Source organism: Gobius niger, assembly GCF_951799975.1.
Source record: "Gobius niger genome assembly, chromosome: 2".
In the NCBI taxonomy this organism is placed as follows: Eukaryota; Metazoa; Chordata; class Actinopteri; order Gobiiformes; family Gobiidae; genus Gobius; species Gobius niger.
In genome coordinates this window covers 42,332,431-42,346,761 of record NC_136853.1, presented here as the reverse complement: position 1 = coordinate 42,346,761, position 14,331 = coordinate 42,332,431, and the positions used below count along the sequence as shown (strand labels likewise).

Genomic DNA, 14,331 nt, shown 5'->3' with positions numbered 1-14,331 from the left:
TAATAAGTATGCATTTCTTCTAGTATTAGAGGTACCATTTGTTGATTAATATCTAAAAGCAAAACCTAATTTTTTTGTGGGCCTTTTTAATCATTCAAACAGACAATGTAAAGCTATTCCTGAAAAGATGTGAAGAAGTAATCTGAAGAAGAAAGAAATGAAATGGAAAAAAAAAAAGAAGTACTGCAAAACAATTAGATGTTTTACAATCAAGATTCACCCCCCCTGGAGCCGCCACCTTAACGTGGTGGAGGGGTTTGAGCACATGAATGATCCTAGGAGCTCTGTTGTCGGGGGCTTCGTGTCCCTGGTAGGGTCTCCCATGGCAAGCAGGTCCTAGCTGACGGGTCAGACAAAGAGCGGTTCAGAAGCCCCTTATGAGAGACCAACAGGCCTGGTTTGGAACCATGAGGCCGTCCTTCCGTGGACCCACCACCTGCAGGAGGAGCCATAAGGGGCTGGCGCAATGTGATATGGGCAGCTCCAACAGCTGCCCCCATGACCCGGCAACGGACAAGTGGAAGAAAATGGATGGATGGATGGATGGATAATCAAGATTCAATTCACACAGACTGAAAAAAATCGAGAGAATCACATGCATTTCTGAAATAACAGCCAAAACATGCACTATTGACTAAATGCTCCAGCTATATCGCCCACTGCTCCTGACAGGCTGCCCTAGTAGCTTTGTGGGATGGGTTGGGACAATAAACTGTAACCACCTTGACAGCTTTAAAGCACATTTTAAACATAAGAAACCCAATGGACAATGTTGTTTGTCGGGATATTGTTGAATACAGGAACGATCAGGGGCGGACTGGCCATATGTCCATTCTGGAAGAGCACAGAAGGGCCACTGGCTCTAGGGCCATTGGTCTGGCCTCTCAATTTTCCCTTTAACCTCTTACCCTCCGCCTTAACTGAGATTTACCCAAATCTAAAGCTTAAAAGAAAAGCATCAAAATAGCGGTGAAAACAAGGAAGAAAAGCAATGAAAGCTTCATGCTGGCCAAACCGCCTTTGCTCTGCCCGATCCCGTCAGACCTTGGAAGCTCAGCAGGGAAGGGCCTGGCAGGACTTGGATGGGAGACCGTTTGGGAAACACCAGGAAGCCTGGCCAATGTAGTGCATGAGTGAGTGAGTGGTTGGTCGGAGGGTTCGATGGCGCAGACTGGTTGCCTCGCTTCCGTCAGTCTACCCCAGGGCATCTGTGGCTACAATAGTAGCTTACCACTACCGAGTATGGAGTGAATGAATAATGCGATGTAAAGCGTCTTTGAGTGTCCAAAAAACTGATGCATTATTATTATAATAATAATTATTATTATTATTAAAAAACATGACCAAAAAACTGAAAAAAAGTGACAAAAGCGTGATGAAAACATGCCAAAAAGCCACTAAAAAGGAATGAAAAAGCAACAAAAATCAACCAAAACATGGCAGAAATTTGACAAAGATGTGGCGCCAATGTGACAAAAACTTACAATCACTCTTGTAGGTCTTAGCTTTCAAATGAGGCGTTTCTCTGTTGCTCTCCAGTCGAGGAGCTTTTAGATTTGCCGAACTGGAGAAAATGCACTTGGTTAAGGCGGGGGGTAAGAGGTTAAAATATGTGGAAGTGTCGTATAGACACTAATTTGGGCCAGGCTGGTCAGAGTCCAGGGCCGTTTTTCAGTCCCAGTCCGCCCCGGCAACAATAAATAACAGCACGTCCTGTACATGTAAATTGAGTGATTTTCTCAGCTCTTTTGGCAAATTTTTCGACAGTTGCGAAGAACAGAACAGTCTGGCTTGGCGTTGTAGGACGGTGCAGATAAAATACAGTACAATCATCTGAGCATTTTCAAGTTTGACTGCAGCCCCAATGGGAACAGTTAAGCTCCACTTTATAGCATCGCCTTTAATAAGGACCAAAACAAGACGACCAGGAGATCTGTGACTCACACGATTAATGCCTCACCACGAACAACAAATCTGCTGCGCACTAATGTTGATCCCCTGTTTCCAGACACAATTAGTCTGAGATACCTGCTCTGAGCACCTCAGTCGCTGTCAGCCATTATGTCATTAACCGAATCTGAGTCACCAACAGCATGCGCGGAGTTAGAAAGAGAGGGGTGGACCATCGCGCAGCACAACAGTAATCATGCATGTTGTCTTTATCTGCTTTAAACAAGGTTAAAGTGAAGGTGCACTTTATTGTCCCTGTGTAGAGATTTGTCCTCTGCATTTAACCCATCCCCTAACTCCACCACCAAACATACAAATCTATACTCGCTGGTAACTATCTGGCTTCATTCATATTTGATTATTGTTTTCTTTGTTTCGTGAAAGCCTCGGACAATTGTAGCCCCGGCTCACATAATTGTCAGAAAAAGTGTGTGTTTCAGTTTCAGTTCTCCTGATTTGTTCTTACAGAGGAACGTTTTCAGCTAAGAACAAGTCATGTGAATGCCAAAAATCTCTCTTAAATCCTTTTGAGAAATATTGCCAAGTTGAGGCCAATTTTATGTAACTCTGATCTTGAATTGGCGATTCATGCTTTTGTCTCGTCTCGTTTAGATCATTGTAGCAAATCTGCTTTGAATCGTCTTCAAATGGTTCAAAATGCAGCAGCGCAGCTTTTAAAGAGGGGTATTATGCTTTTTTCAGTCACATAGCACCAGTCTATATCACACTACAATGATGACGAAACCTTCTGTTGGTCTGTAAATGCAGTAAATTAGAATAACTGCCTTGTATAAAATTGCTCTCTCAAAATGGCGGTAGTGAATGTCTTGAAATAGGCCTCTGTCTCTTTAAGAACCTCTGAGCCTTTAGACACGCCCCCTCCAAACGCTGTCTGTGGCATCAGTGGGGAGGGGGTTCTGCTGAGGAGCAGTGGTTGGTTACTCGGCTGGTGACGAAAGCTCGGAGGCGTCTCCAGGAGGTGGGGGCGTTCCTAGGAGGACTTAGGCAAACCTATCCCTAAAATGGCCGCCATCAGAGTTTTTACAGATGACTCAAGAATATGTGAATGTGCCAAGGCAACACTTCAGGCATGTTTTTAATGAGGGAATGACATAATAACATGATGTGAAGCTTGAAAAAGTCGATTTTGCCTAATACCCCCCCTTTAACAGAACCTAGCAGACTTTCACACATCACACCCATTTTGTCCTCTCTGCACTGGCTCCGCATCTTGACTTTTAGAGCGCTGCATGGTCAGGCTCCCAAATACGTGTTTGACCTACTGTGCCTATATTCCTCGGGTCGCACCCTTAGGTCCTTGAGCCAGAACCTCCTCACTGTCCCAAGGACCTACTTGAAAACCAGAGACTTGTCTTTTGAAGCCGTTTGAATGACCTCCCTCTGTCGCTACGTATCGCCGACTCTGTTGATTCCTTTTAAAAGCAGCTGCTTTTCAGACAAGCTTTCAGTTGACAAGGCTGTGATTGTGATTGTTTCTATGTAATGTCTTTGTGATCCTTTCTGAAGCACTTTGTGATTTTATCTGTGAGAGCTGCTATATAAATAAAGTGTCTTCTTCTTCTTCTTAAAGGGACTATACAGAGTTTAAAATCATTAAAACTATGTATTTTCCTCCCCCTACATGTTCCACTAATGTCCTAATGTGTAGAATGAGCTCAGACCTACTCACCAATACTGCCTCTAAAATCCTGCACTGTCACTCAAAAAGGTATTTCAGGATTTTGACATAGGGCCTCATTTCGTAGTTATCCAGAGTGTTGTTGATTTCTGGAAATATTCTTATATTTGAAGAGTTTTGTGGCGCTAGGCTAGTGCAAGGCTAGCGCATTTCTATGGTATCAGCTAGCCTGCATTAAAAACAGTCTGACCCGCTCCACAGTGCACCTGAGGAAAACCATTTATAACACCAGACTAACCATATAAATGTCTGTGACCTTGCATCACATGAATTACCGCATTTTGAGGGACTATTTTCTAGCAGATCACTCCGCCGCCGCGTAGCTTATACAACCATGAAGCTGATGCTGATCAAAGTTATTTTATGCAAAATGGGTAAAATGATTCTATCGACATGGTTAGTCTGGTGTTATAAGTGATTTGCCTCAGGTGCTCTGTGGAGCGGGTCAGACTGTTTTTAATGCAGGCTAGCTGATACCATAGAAATGCGCTAGCCTTGCACTAGCCTAGCGCCACGAAACTCTTCAAATATAAGAACTACATGAATTACAAAAAAAATAATATTTCCAGAAATCAGCAACACTGGATAACTAGGAAATGAGGCCCTATGTCAAAAATCCTGAAATATCCCTTTAATATAGAAGCTGCAGCGTAAGACACGATGTGGCAGTAGTGAGTGTAAAATTACCAACTTGCATCTAGTCCCTTTAAGAACAAAATTGTGTGTAAGAACGTGTTGGGAACGTTCGTGAATGAGGCCCTTTGTTTCAACTAATATTGCACTAACAATAATTAACAATAATAATGCCTCACACAAGTTTCCCAAAGCACAAACACTGCAGTCACGAAGCTGCCAATAACACACTACACCATTACACACTACTGCAAACTTAGTAATACAGCGTGTAGCCCTAAAGCAAACTCCTTCCATCTCCGTACCTGGGTAAAAGCGCCTCTCCCTCTGTGCTGAAGTCAGTGGAGCCTGTGGCCTAATCCAATTACCCAGACTGGTATCACTCTCCCTTCACACCCAGGAAGTCACCGCGGGAGGGCAAGTGTTCCAATTCATTTATCACGGCATCCCAGTGGCAACAGCAGGCAGTGGTCTTCAGTACATCAAGGACCCACTCGTTTAGAGAACAACAAGGAGGACGGGCCAAATATAGCAGCAGCTTTACACCAGGCAAACACCCAGGGAGCGTTCCCCTGAGCAGAGAGAGAACGTGAGGCGCAAATATTTTAAATGTCAACAATAATCCGGCCTGGAAATTCATCTCTGTTTGCTTTTAGAGAAAGGAAGAAATGCTATGAAGCAGGAGTGAGGGCACGGAGATGATTTGATGAAATTCCTCTGAAATATGTGCTTAGTCACAGCAGCAAGTGCAGTATTAAAACTATCACTGTGACAGACACATGATATTTAAGCAGGGGCGGACTGGGACTAAAAAAAAAGCCCTGGACTCTGACTAGCCTGGCCCAAATTAGCGTAATTGCACTTCCACAAATACATATTTTAACCTTTTACCACCCGCCTTAACATTAACGAGTGCATTTTCCTCAGTTCGGCTTTTTATTATTATTATTTTGAAAAAGAGCAGGAAAGGTGGTCGTAGAAACAGAAGCAAAATCATTAATATAAATAATAAATAATAATGGTCCCAAAATTGAACCTTGTGGTACACCATACTCCACGGAATTCCTTTTAGATTCACGTATTTTTTTTATACTGGGCTTTACCCAAGTCTAAAAGCTCCTCAACTGGAGAGCAACAATGTAACGCCTCATTTGAAAGCTAAGACCTACAAAAGTGACGGAAACTTTTCGTCACGTCGCCCCATTTTTGTCATATTTTTGTTGTTTTTTTAATCATTTTTTCCATCATTTTTTCCTCATGTTTTTGTAGGGTTTTTTTGTCCGTGTTTTTCTCATGTTTTTGTTGACTTTTCATCCTCTTTGTCTCGCTATTTTGATGCTTTTCTTTTTAGCTTTTAGATTTGGGTAAAGCTCGGTTGAGGCGGGACCGGTGGCCCAAGAGCCAGTGGCCCTTCTGTGCTCTTCCAGAATGGACATATGGCCAGTCCGCCCCTGTATTTAAGTCTTATTGGCATATAAAGGCCTTCCCAGTTCTATTGTATTCATTTGAAAGGCTGAAACGCACCCAAAGCTCACATGGCTACTTAATATGCGAAAAACAAAAGAAGTATTTCAGCGCTCCCGATTACAGCAGTGCAAATGCAAATGTAATGTACTTTCTTAACAATGGGTGCAGGACAGGTGCAGACTGTCCTAAGTGAGAGTATTGCTTGCGCACACAAATGTTATTTTAGTTTGTTTGTAATTCCTGCACTGTTCCCTTTACGCCATTATTGTTGCTTACTAGGCAATGATGCCATGTTTGTTAAGATGCTGATTTCTCTCTCTCACAGACCTTTCACCAATTCAGTTTTGAAAAGCTTTGAAAGCTCTGCCCCTGAGTAATTACATTTTCAGCATCACATCCATAACAGATCACTGTCTCTTATTACATCATCATCATCATCATCATCATCTTCATCATCACCATCATCATCATCATCATCATCACCATCACCATCACCATCATCATCATCACAATCATCATCATCACAATCATCACCACCACAATCACCATCATCACAATCATCATCATCACCACAATCACCATCATCATCATCACCACAATCATCATCATTTTGTCGTGATCATTGTTTTGTATCCCATTCTCTGCCCCTTTAGAGGGGTGCAGCACAGTGGTTCCCAAAGTGGGGGTCGCAAGATGATTTTGAGGCAATATTTTTTGCATTTCTGACGTTTGATGTATTATTGATTAGTAAATCAAACCAAAAGTATCCAAACTTTAATTAAGATATTCCCGCACACCATCAAATCCTTGTCAGGTCGAAACATTGCAATTTAAACAAACCTTCTCCAAGGATTTGATGTTGTGCGGGAATTTCTTTACTAGACTTTGCTTTCAGCCTTCATCCCACGCACCCATCGCAAATTGATATGTTAAGTCTTCTGACTTTTTTCTAAAAGTATCCAAACTAAAATCATAAAACCAGCTTTGAAATGTTTTGCATCTTAGATGGTTATAAATTCTCATCACATTGTGCAGAAGGAAGTCCCGAGTTATAGTTTACCAGCTCCGTTTGTGGAATGTAGAATAATTCTCTGAAACTATGTGAAGTGATTTGGGTGACTTATGTCACATGAAGAGCGCTATAAGCTCCATTTCATTCCTTTAAGTGCACTTTAAGGCCCACATTATAATAAGATATTGTTCACAATGTTTTACCTGATAAAATACAGTACATACATCCACAGTACATTGGTGGCGCAGCCTTCCCTGCTCTACAGAACACTTATAACAGTCTCAGGAGGGAGGATTACACACACCCTCACAATTCACTGTCTGCACTGCTCCTCTCGGAGGCACTACAGCGTCAAAGCAAGAACGACACAACCTACAAACAGCTTTGTTTGTAAAACTCCAACACGCGTTGACATTGACCGTGCACTTTTTTATTAACACACTGTACACTATCTACTGTATGCAAAGTTAATGAGCAAATAAGAATGTTATTGCATAGTTTAAACTTGTATTTAGCTGTGTAAATGACAATAAACTTCTTGTATAAATAGATTTATTTTCAGTTTCTGTGTCATGAAGCAATGAAAACAGCGCTCTCAGAGATACAGGGGACACCACTTCATTCAACAACTGCACTTGAATCCTCTGACTGACACTTCAAATGACGCTTTACAACACAGTCTTTGTATTTGTCCATGTATGTTGACCTAATGGAGAGCTGTCGTGTGCCTGATTGCTTCCCAATGCTCCTAAGTGGAGTCTGCATCTCCGTCAATGCACTGGGTTCCTGTCTGTTACAGCATCACAAAGGGGAAATGACATTAACTTCTGCAGCAGCGAAAGGCCATCCATCTCAGAGGCCTGCTTTCTGGGTATAATTAGCCACAACAAGAGCGCTGAAAGAAAAGCTATTATGATAGCCTCTGCGAACTGTACGTCTCATTGCGCTTCCGACGAAGTGGGGTCGAGCTCTGGGCAGTGTTTGACGGTGGCTCAGAGGCCAGGGGTAAATGCTCTCATTTATCACTTCTCTGAGAGGTCTGTTACTGCTGCTGCCTGTTGGGTCTGCTCAGATGTCTAGACACCCATTTACTGTTTAACTTATATAAATAAATTGGAAACACTGAGAATGCATTTTTAGATAAACTGTATCACACACAGCTTTGAGAAATGTCAACGGATTTTGCTAATATTTATATGACAATGACAATAAAAGCCACTGACTGATTAAAAATGTGACAATGGATTAGATAGAACTGATATATGTTTATATTTCATTAAATTATTTTTACTTTGGTAAACTTAAGAGTATAACTTAATTAAAATAGATTTACTAAAACACAACAGTGCTATTCAGATTAAAACAACATAAAACATCACTGGATTTTTTAAAAAGCAGCAAAAGCAGCACATTTTTATTATAGGCAGATGATTTACTGACAATTCCGATCAAATCTTGAACTTGACTATACGTTTGTTAAGTGGCGACGTCACAGCTCTACTTCCGGGTCCACAGATGTGCGAGAAACTACAAAAACCTGTTAAATGCCACAATAAATATTTCTGAAACTCAACAGAGTTACTGAACATACTTATTTATCAGGCCCATTAGCCAAAAACGCTGTACCTACTGCTATAAAAGTAATATTTACCAAAATCGCTACATCCGGGTTAGCCAAGATAAATGCTAACGGCGTAAGTATGTTCAGTAACTCGCCGTTGAGTTTCAGAAATATTGATGGTTGTTTTTAAGAGTTTGTTTTTTTCTCACATATTTGCCGGTCTGCTAGGACCTGGAAGTGGAAGTTATGCCCAAATATGGTCATGTTTGAAAACAGTTAAGGGGGAAAACAATTTGGAGAAAATTCTAAACTTTCTCTAATTATTCAAAAACTACTTCAACAAATGCTGAATTATGAATATAGTTTTCTACTAAATAAAGATACAAAGACATGGAGAGGAGCAAAGTGGTTCAACAGCCCATAAATACATAAGTAACAGAGAACGCTAACATGATGCTTCATGTTAGCAACGTGCTAATGCTTACAGCTACGTGGCTACGTAGCTACGATTGCCATTTTTTCACTTCTACTGAACAATATGCTGTGAGAATCCATATTCATATGGGCCCGATTTACACTTAACTTTATAATATGTTCATATTCAACCAGAAAATGGCTAAAAAGAGTGGAAAATTGTGTTTCTCAAAAGACTCTATTTTCCCCCTTGGCGAAGCCACGCCCCCTTCTATGATGCCGTCTGTATCTATGATTGATTCTGACTGAAACTTTGTTTAAATGACTTGACTTGGGCTCGTACTTTGACTCTTTAAGGAGCAGGCGCTAAAGAAGCTAAATGTATCTTGGGTCGGCCTCCACATAAGATAAGATAAACCTTTATTAATCTCACAAAGGAGAAATTCACTTGTTACAGTCGGCGTTACTTCACAGTCTTATTGTACAGTCTGACAGCAGTGGGGATGAAGGCTTTGCGGTAGCGCTCTGTCCTGCACTGAGGATGTCTCAGTCTGCCACTGAGAGAGCTGCTCAGCTCTTCTACAGTCCCGTGCAGTGGGTGGGAGGTGTTGTCCATGATGGAGGTGAGCTTGGCTAACACCCTCCTGTCCCTCACCTCCTCCACAGAGTCCAGGGGGCAGCCCAGGACGGAGCTGGCCCTCCTGACCAGCTTGTTCAGTCTGTTCTTGTCCCGCTCTGTGCTGCCCGGGGCCCAGCACACGGCAGCGTAGTGGAGAGCAGAGGCGACCACAGAGTCCTAAAAAGTCCTGAGCAGAGGCCTGCTCACTCCGAAGGACCTCAGTCTCCTCAGAAGGTGGAGGCGACTTTGGCCCTTCTTGTACAGGGCGTTGGTGTTGTGGGACCAGTCCAGTTTATTGTTGAGGTGAACACCCAGGTACTTGAAACTGTCCACCTCCTCAATGTCCTCCCCCTGGATGTTCAGCGGTGTGTGCGGTAGTGGCTTCCTCGTGAAGTCGATCACCATCTCCTTCCTCATGCTCCGTCCTCAGAGTTTTCGCTCAAGCCTTTGGGACGTCGTTTTTATGTACCATTTCAGAAAACAAGTTGTTTCTCCAACTCTCTGTCACTGAACTGCTGAATTCTGAATGGAATGTTCTTATCAAGTAACATTTTAAAACGTGCTCTACTTTTGTTGCTATGGACTATTGTTTTCTTGAGCCTCTACTCCGTCTGAATCATTGGGAGTGACAGACATGATGATCTGAGGTTTACTACAAATGAGTTGCCCTTTGGGATCAAAACATCTGAGACCTGTTTACATTGAAGACTGATGATATGGACTGTACTAAAACTCTGCTCTCCACTCAATAGAGAGAATTTAGCTTGACAACATAATCCTATCTATTTACCACATCCAGGTCTATTTTCATACATTGTTTTTCTTAATAGCTCGAGCATCAAAACTGATTTTAGTTATATTCAAGGCCACAGTTCCTGCTCCACTTATCCTATCGTTCCTGTTTGCTTTTTTTCCGACAGCAGCAGCCGAGTGCGGTGGCCTAAATTCCAGGTAAACATTTGGACCAATGGGGTGTGAAGTTTAGCCTCATTAGACGTAACTGAACCCGTGCTGTTCAGTGCTGCTGCAGCAGAGTCTCCGTCCACTCAGAGACAGAAAAGGAGCTTTGTCGGACGGAAACGAACCGCATTCACTTCAGGCTCACTACGTCTACGGGGAGTTACATGGAGGCTGTCAAGGAACTGAGCACTTCACAGTATCAGGCTGCACTCGTTGGTAAAAGGAAAAATGATGACTTAAGTGGAATGAAAGTGTCGATCGGTCACACGCTGTAAAATGCTGAGTAAAAAGCAAAGTATGAAGCACAAAAGCCAACTATCCGTGTTGATGGGCAAAGTATGAAGTAACTCTTGATCATATTAAAGGGACTATACAGAGTTTAAAAACGTTAGCCAGCCAGCCACGTCCTTAGGTGCCTCTAAAATCCTCTGCCATTCCAAAAGTTGTTAATTCGGGTCCGAAGTGTCGTCATGCATGAGCTTAATATAGAAGCAGCAATTACGCGTGAGACCTGAGGTGGCAGTAGTGAGCATAAAATGACCAACTTGCATCTAGTCCCTTTAAGATCATATCGTTTGAACTTAATCCCTCTTTGTTCTAAAAGCACACTCTCAACTAGGGATGCACCAATCCAATACTGGTATCGGACGTCAAAGCCGAAAAATATGATTCAGATTCAGAAAACTTTATTGATCCCTCCAGGGCAATCGATTTGCCGCAACCTCAGACAGATATTGCACAAACACATCACAGCACTCACTGTGTGTCACTTCCAGCAATACAAAAAATGGATGATGTAAAAAAAGAAAGGACACATTTCAAAAAGGTCAAGGTCACTTGATAAACGCAGTGACAGAGGAGGACAAAAGAGTTGGATAAAAGATTTGTTTTCCGACAAGGTACATGAGGCATGAGCGAAAACTCAGAGAACAGAGCATGGAGAGGCTGACCCCAGATATATTTAGCCTTCTTTAGCGCCTGCTCCTCCCTATGATATCGGGTAGTATCGGCTTCAAACATCCGATACTGGACCGATACTAGTTTTGTCTCTCAACGCATAAAAACACAACTTTTGCCACCTAAATCTAAGTGAATATGGGCATGCTGTATATCACTGTAAAGCCACGAACATGGAGAATAGCTAACATGCTAATGCTAATGAAAACTACTCAAGGCTGGGTCAGAAACTATGATAGAAATACCTAAAATAGCCTAATAAAATAAAATAACCACTGCTGAAGGAGGTTGTGTTTTAGTTTAAGAAATAACTCATCTGACATATTTGATCAGATCACTTCATGTGAGTTGTTTATATTAATGTAGCCAAAGCCTGTCATATACCCAAGGATAATTAGTGTAGAAAAGTCATCCATGCTAAATGTTTACCCAAAAGTTTATAATTGATAATTGATCTGTAACATGACAAAAAATATGACTTTATTGATCTTACAATGGAGAAAAGTCAATACAATTTTTCACCCAGAGAAGGACACTTTTGAGAAAGTCTGTATAGGTATCGGTAAATATCAGATATCGGCAAATACTCAAAGCCCAGTATCGGTGGCAAAAAAGCCGGATCGGTGCATCTACTCTCAACTATACCCAGGTGCCCGTTGGCGCATCTCCAGGAGCCCTTTTTTTTTTTACAGCAACAACAGTTAATTTTCTTGCAATCACAATCTTAAAAATAGTTATCTCTGTTCTTGTGACTCAGTATTTGTCTAAAAGCAGGAATTTGTCACTTAATGTGGCTTTACACTGTCATTAAATAGATTTTAAGTTTTTAGGATTTTTTTTTTAATTGGTAGCCCTTTTGAAGTAGCACTCCGCTCCAAAAAGGTTGGTGACGCTGGTATAGTCAAATGAGAGTATTGATATCCCTATTTCTGTTCACACCAACCTGTTATTTGTCTCTATCAAGGGTTCCCAAACTTTTCAGCCCGCATCCCACAAAAATCATCAAACTTAGGACCCACTTCTGTAAAATGTAATTAACATTTAAAATAATTAAAGGTGCAAAACATTTAAAATCTGGTTTAATGATGTTAGTTTGGCTATTGTTACAGTTTGTTGCTGTGATTATTGGCCTGCAGGCGACGGCAATGAAAACAATTTTTATAATTGTCTTGACCGGGGCACTGGATGGCCTGCGAAATGAGCAAAATCACATTAAATTTAATTCATTCATAACGGCTTGTTGATCCTTTCCTCATAATGGGTAAACCCCTCCCTATTAGACCAGCAAAATGCAGCCTGCTGATAAAACCCCCTTGGTAATGTCATCAGCAAACATGGGATATCCTACCACTGTTATGCTGATGACACGCAGCTTTATGTCCGAACTGCCCCAAGTCCACCTGCAGCACTGAAGCGAGTCACGGCCTGCCTTGAGGAGATAAAGGCACGGATGCAGCAAAACTTCCTTCAACTTAAAGGAATAGGCCACCGTTTTTACAGACTGAGATATGCTCTTACCTCACTTTAGCCGAGTTAATATATCCCCGTCTGGTCTTTGTCTGTGCGCTCTGCCAGGCAAACGGAGCACATACGCAGCCTCTCCCACATGTCATATAGCTCCAAAAAAAAGCTCACGATAGAAGCTACCAAGCTCTTCCACGTGTTCCCTATTTAAATAAAGTTACGTGAAGTGTTTTCATGCGAAGTATATTTACACAGAAATGTAGCATGTCGATTTTATAAGCAGATAAAAAGGGGGACTATATTGTGAGGCGTAATGATACGAGGAGTAAAACGTCTGTGCAGTAACTCCTAAAGGTTATTGACGAAAGTGAGCGGGGGAAGTCTTTAGGAGTTACTGCGCAGACGTTTTGCTCCTCGTATCATTACGCCTCACAATATAGTCCCCCTTTTTATTTGCTTATAAAATCGACATGCTACATTTCTGTGTAAATATACTTCGCATGAAAACACTTCACGTAACTTTATTTAAATAGGGAACACGTGGAAGAGCTTGGTAGCTTCTATCGTGAGCTTTTTTGGAGCTATGTGACATGTGGGAGAGGCTGCGTATGTGCTCCGTTTGCCTGGCAGAGCGCACGGACAAAGACCAGACGGGGATATATTAACTCGGCTTAAGTGAGGTAAGAGCATATCTCAGTATGTAAAAACGGTGGCCTATTCCTTTAACAGCACCGGAACTGAGGCAATACTTGTTGGCACATCTCATCAGACTCACCCCTCATCCTTGACAATCAGACCATAAATCTCTCCCCTGCAGTCACAAACCTAGGCGTCCGGTTCGACCCTCAGCTAAACTTCTCTCATCATATCAAGAACCTGTGTAAAAACGTCATTTTTTTCACCTCCGAAACATCGCAAAACTCCGTCCCTTCTTTTAACCGTTCCTGACGCAGAAAAACTCATCCATGCCTTTGTTTCCTCAAGGCTGGACTACTGAAACAGACTTTTTATTGGGCTCCCTGCCAAAGACATTCAGAGACTCCAGCATATCACACCCGTTCTGTTTTCACTGCACTGGCTCCCGGTTTCTGCCCGGATCGACTACAGAATCCTGCTGCTCACCCATAAATGCATCACTGGTCACGCTCCACAATACCTGCAAGGACTCATATCACGGGAAACCCTCCAACCGCACCCTCAGGTCATCCAGTAGCCTCCACCTCCATGTTCCTTCAACTAAACGCTGAACCATGGGGGACAGAGCCTTTTGTTCTGCTGCGCCAAGGCTTTGGAACAGCCTCCCCGTGGAGTTGAGGGAAACAAAAAACCTGGACTTTTTTTTAAAGCTAAATTGAAAACTTTCCTTTTTAAGAAAGCTTATAACTGTTGATGTTTTTAAAGGAATAGGCCACCGTTTTTACGTTTAGTTACGTGAAGTGTTTTCATGCAAAGTATATTTACACAGAAATGTAGCATGTCGATTTTATAAGCAGATAAAAAGGGGCACTATATTGTGAGGCGTAATGATACGAGGAGTAAAACGTCCGCGCAGTAACTCCTAAAGACTTCCCCCGCTCACTTCCGTCAATAGAAGC

The 14,331-nt window shown here is 42.1% G+C and overlaps 1 protein-coding gene across 1 annotated transcript in view; it reads right to left on the bottom strand.

The window, feature by feature from the left end:
- Positions 1–14,331, bottom strand: part of rerg (RAS-like, estrogen-regulated, growth inhibitor) — a 106,829-nt gene that overhangs the window by 19,229 nt on the left and 73,269 nt on the right. The window lies entirely within an intron of this gene.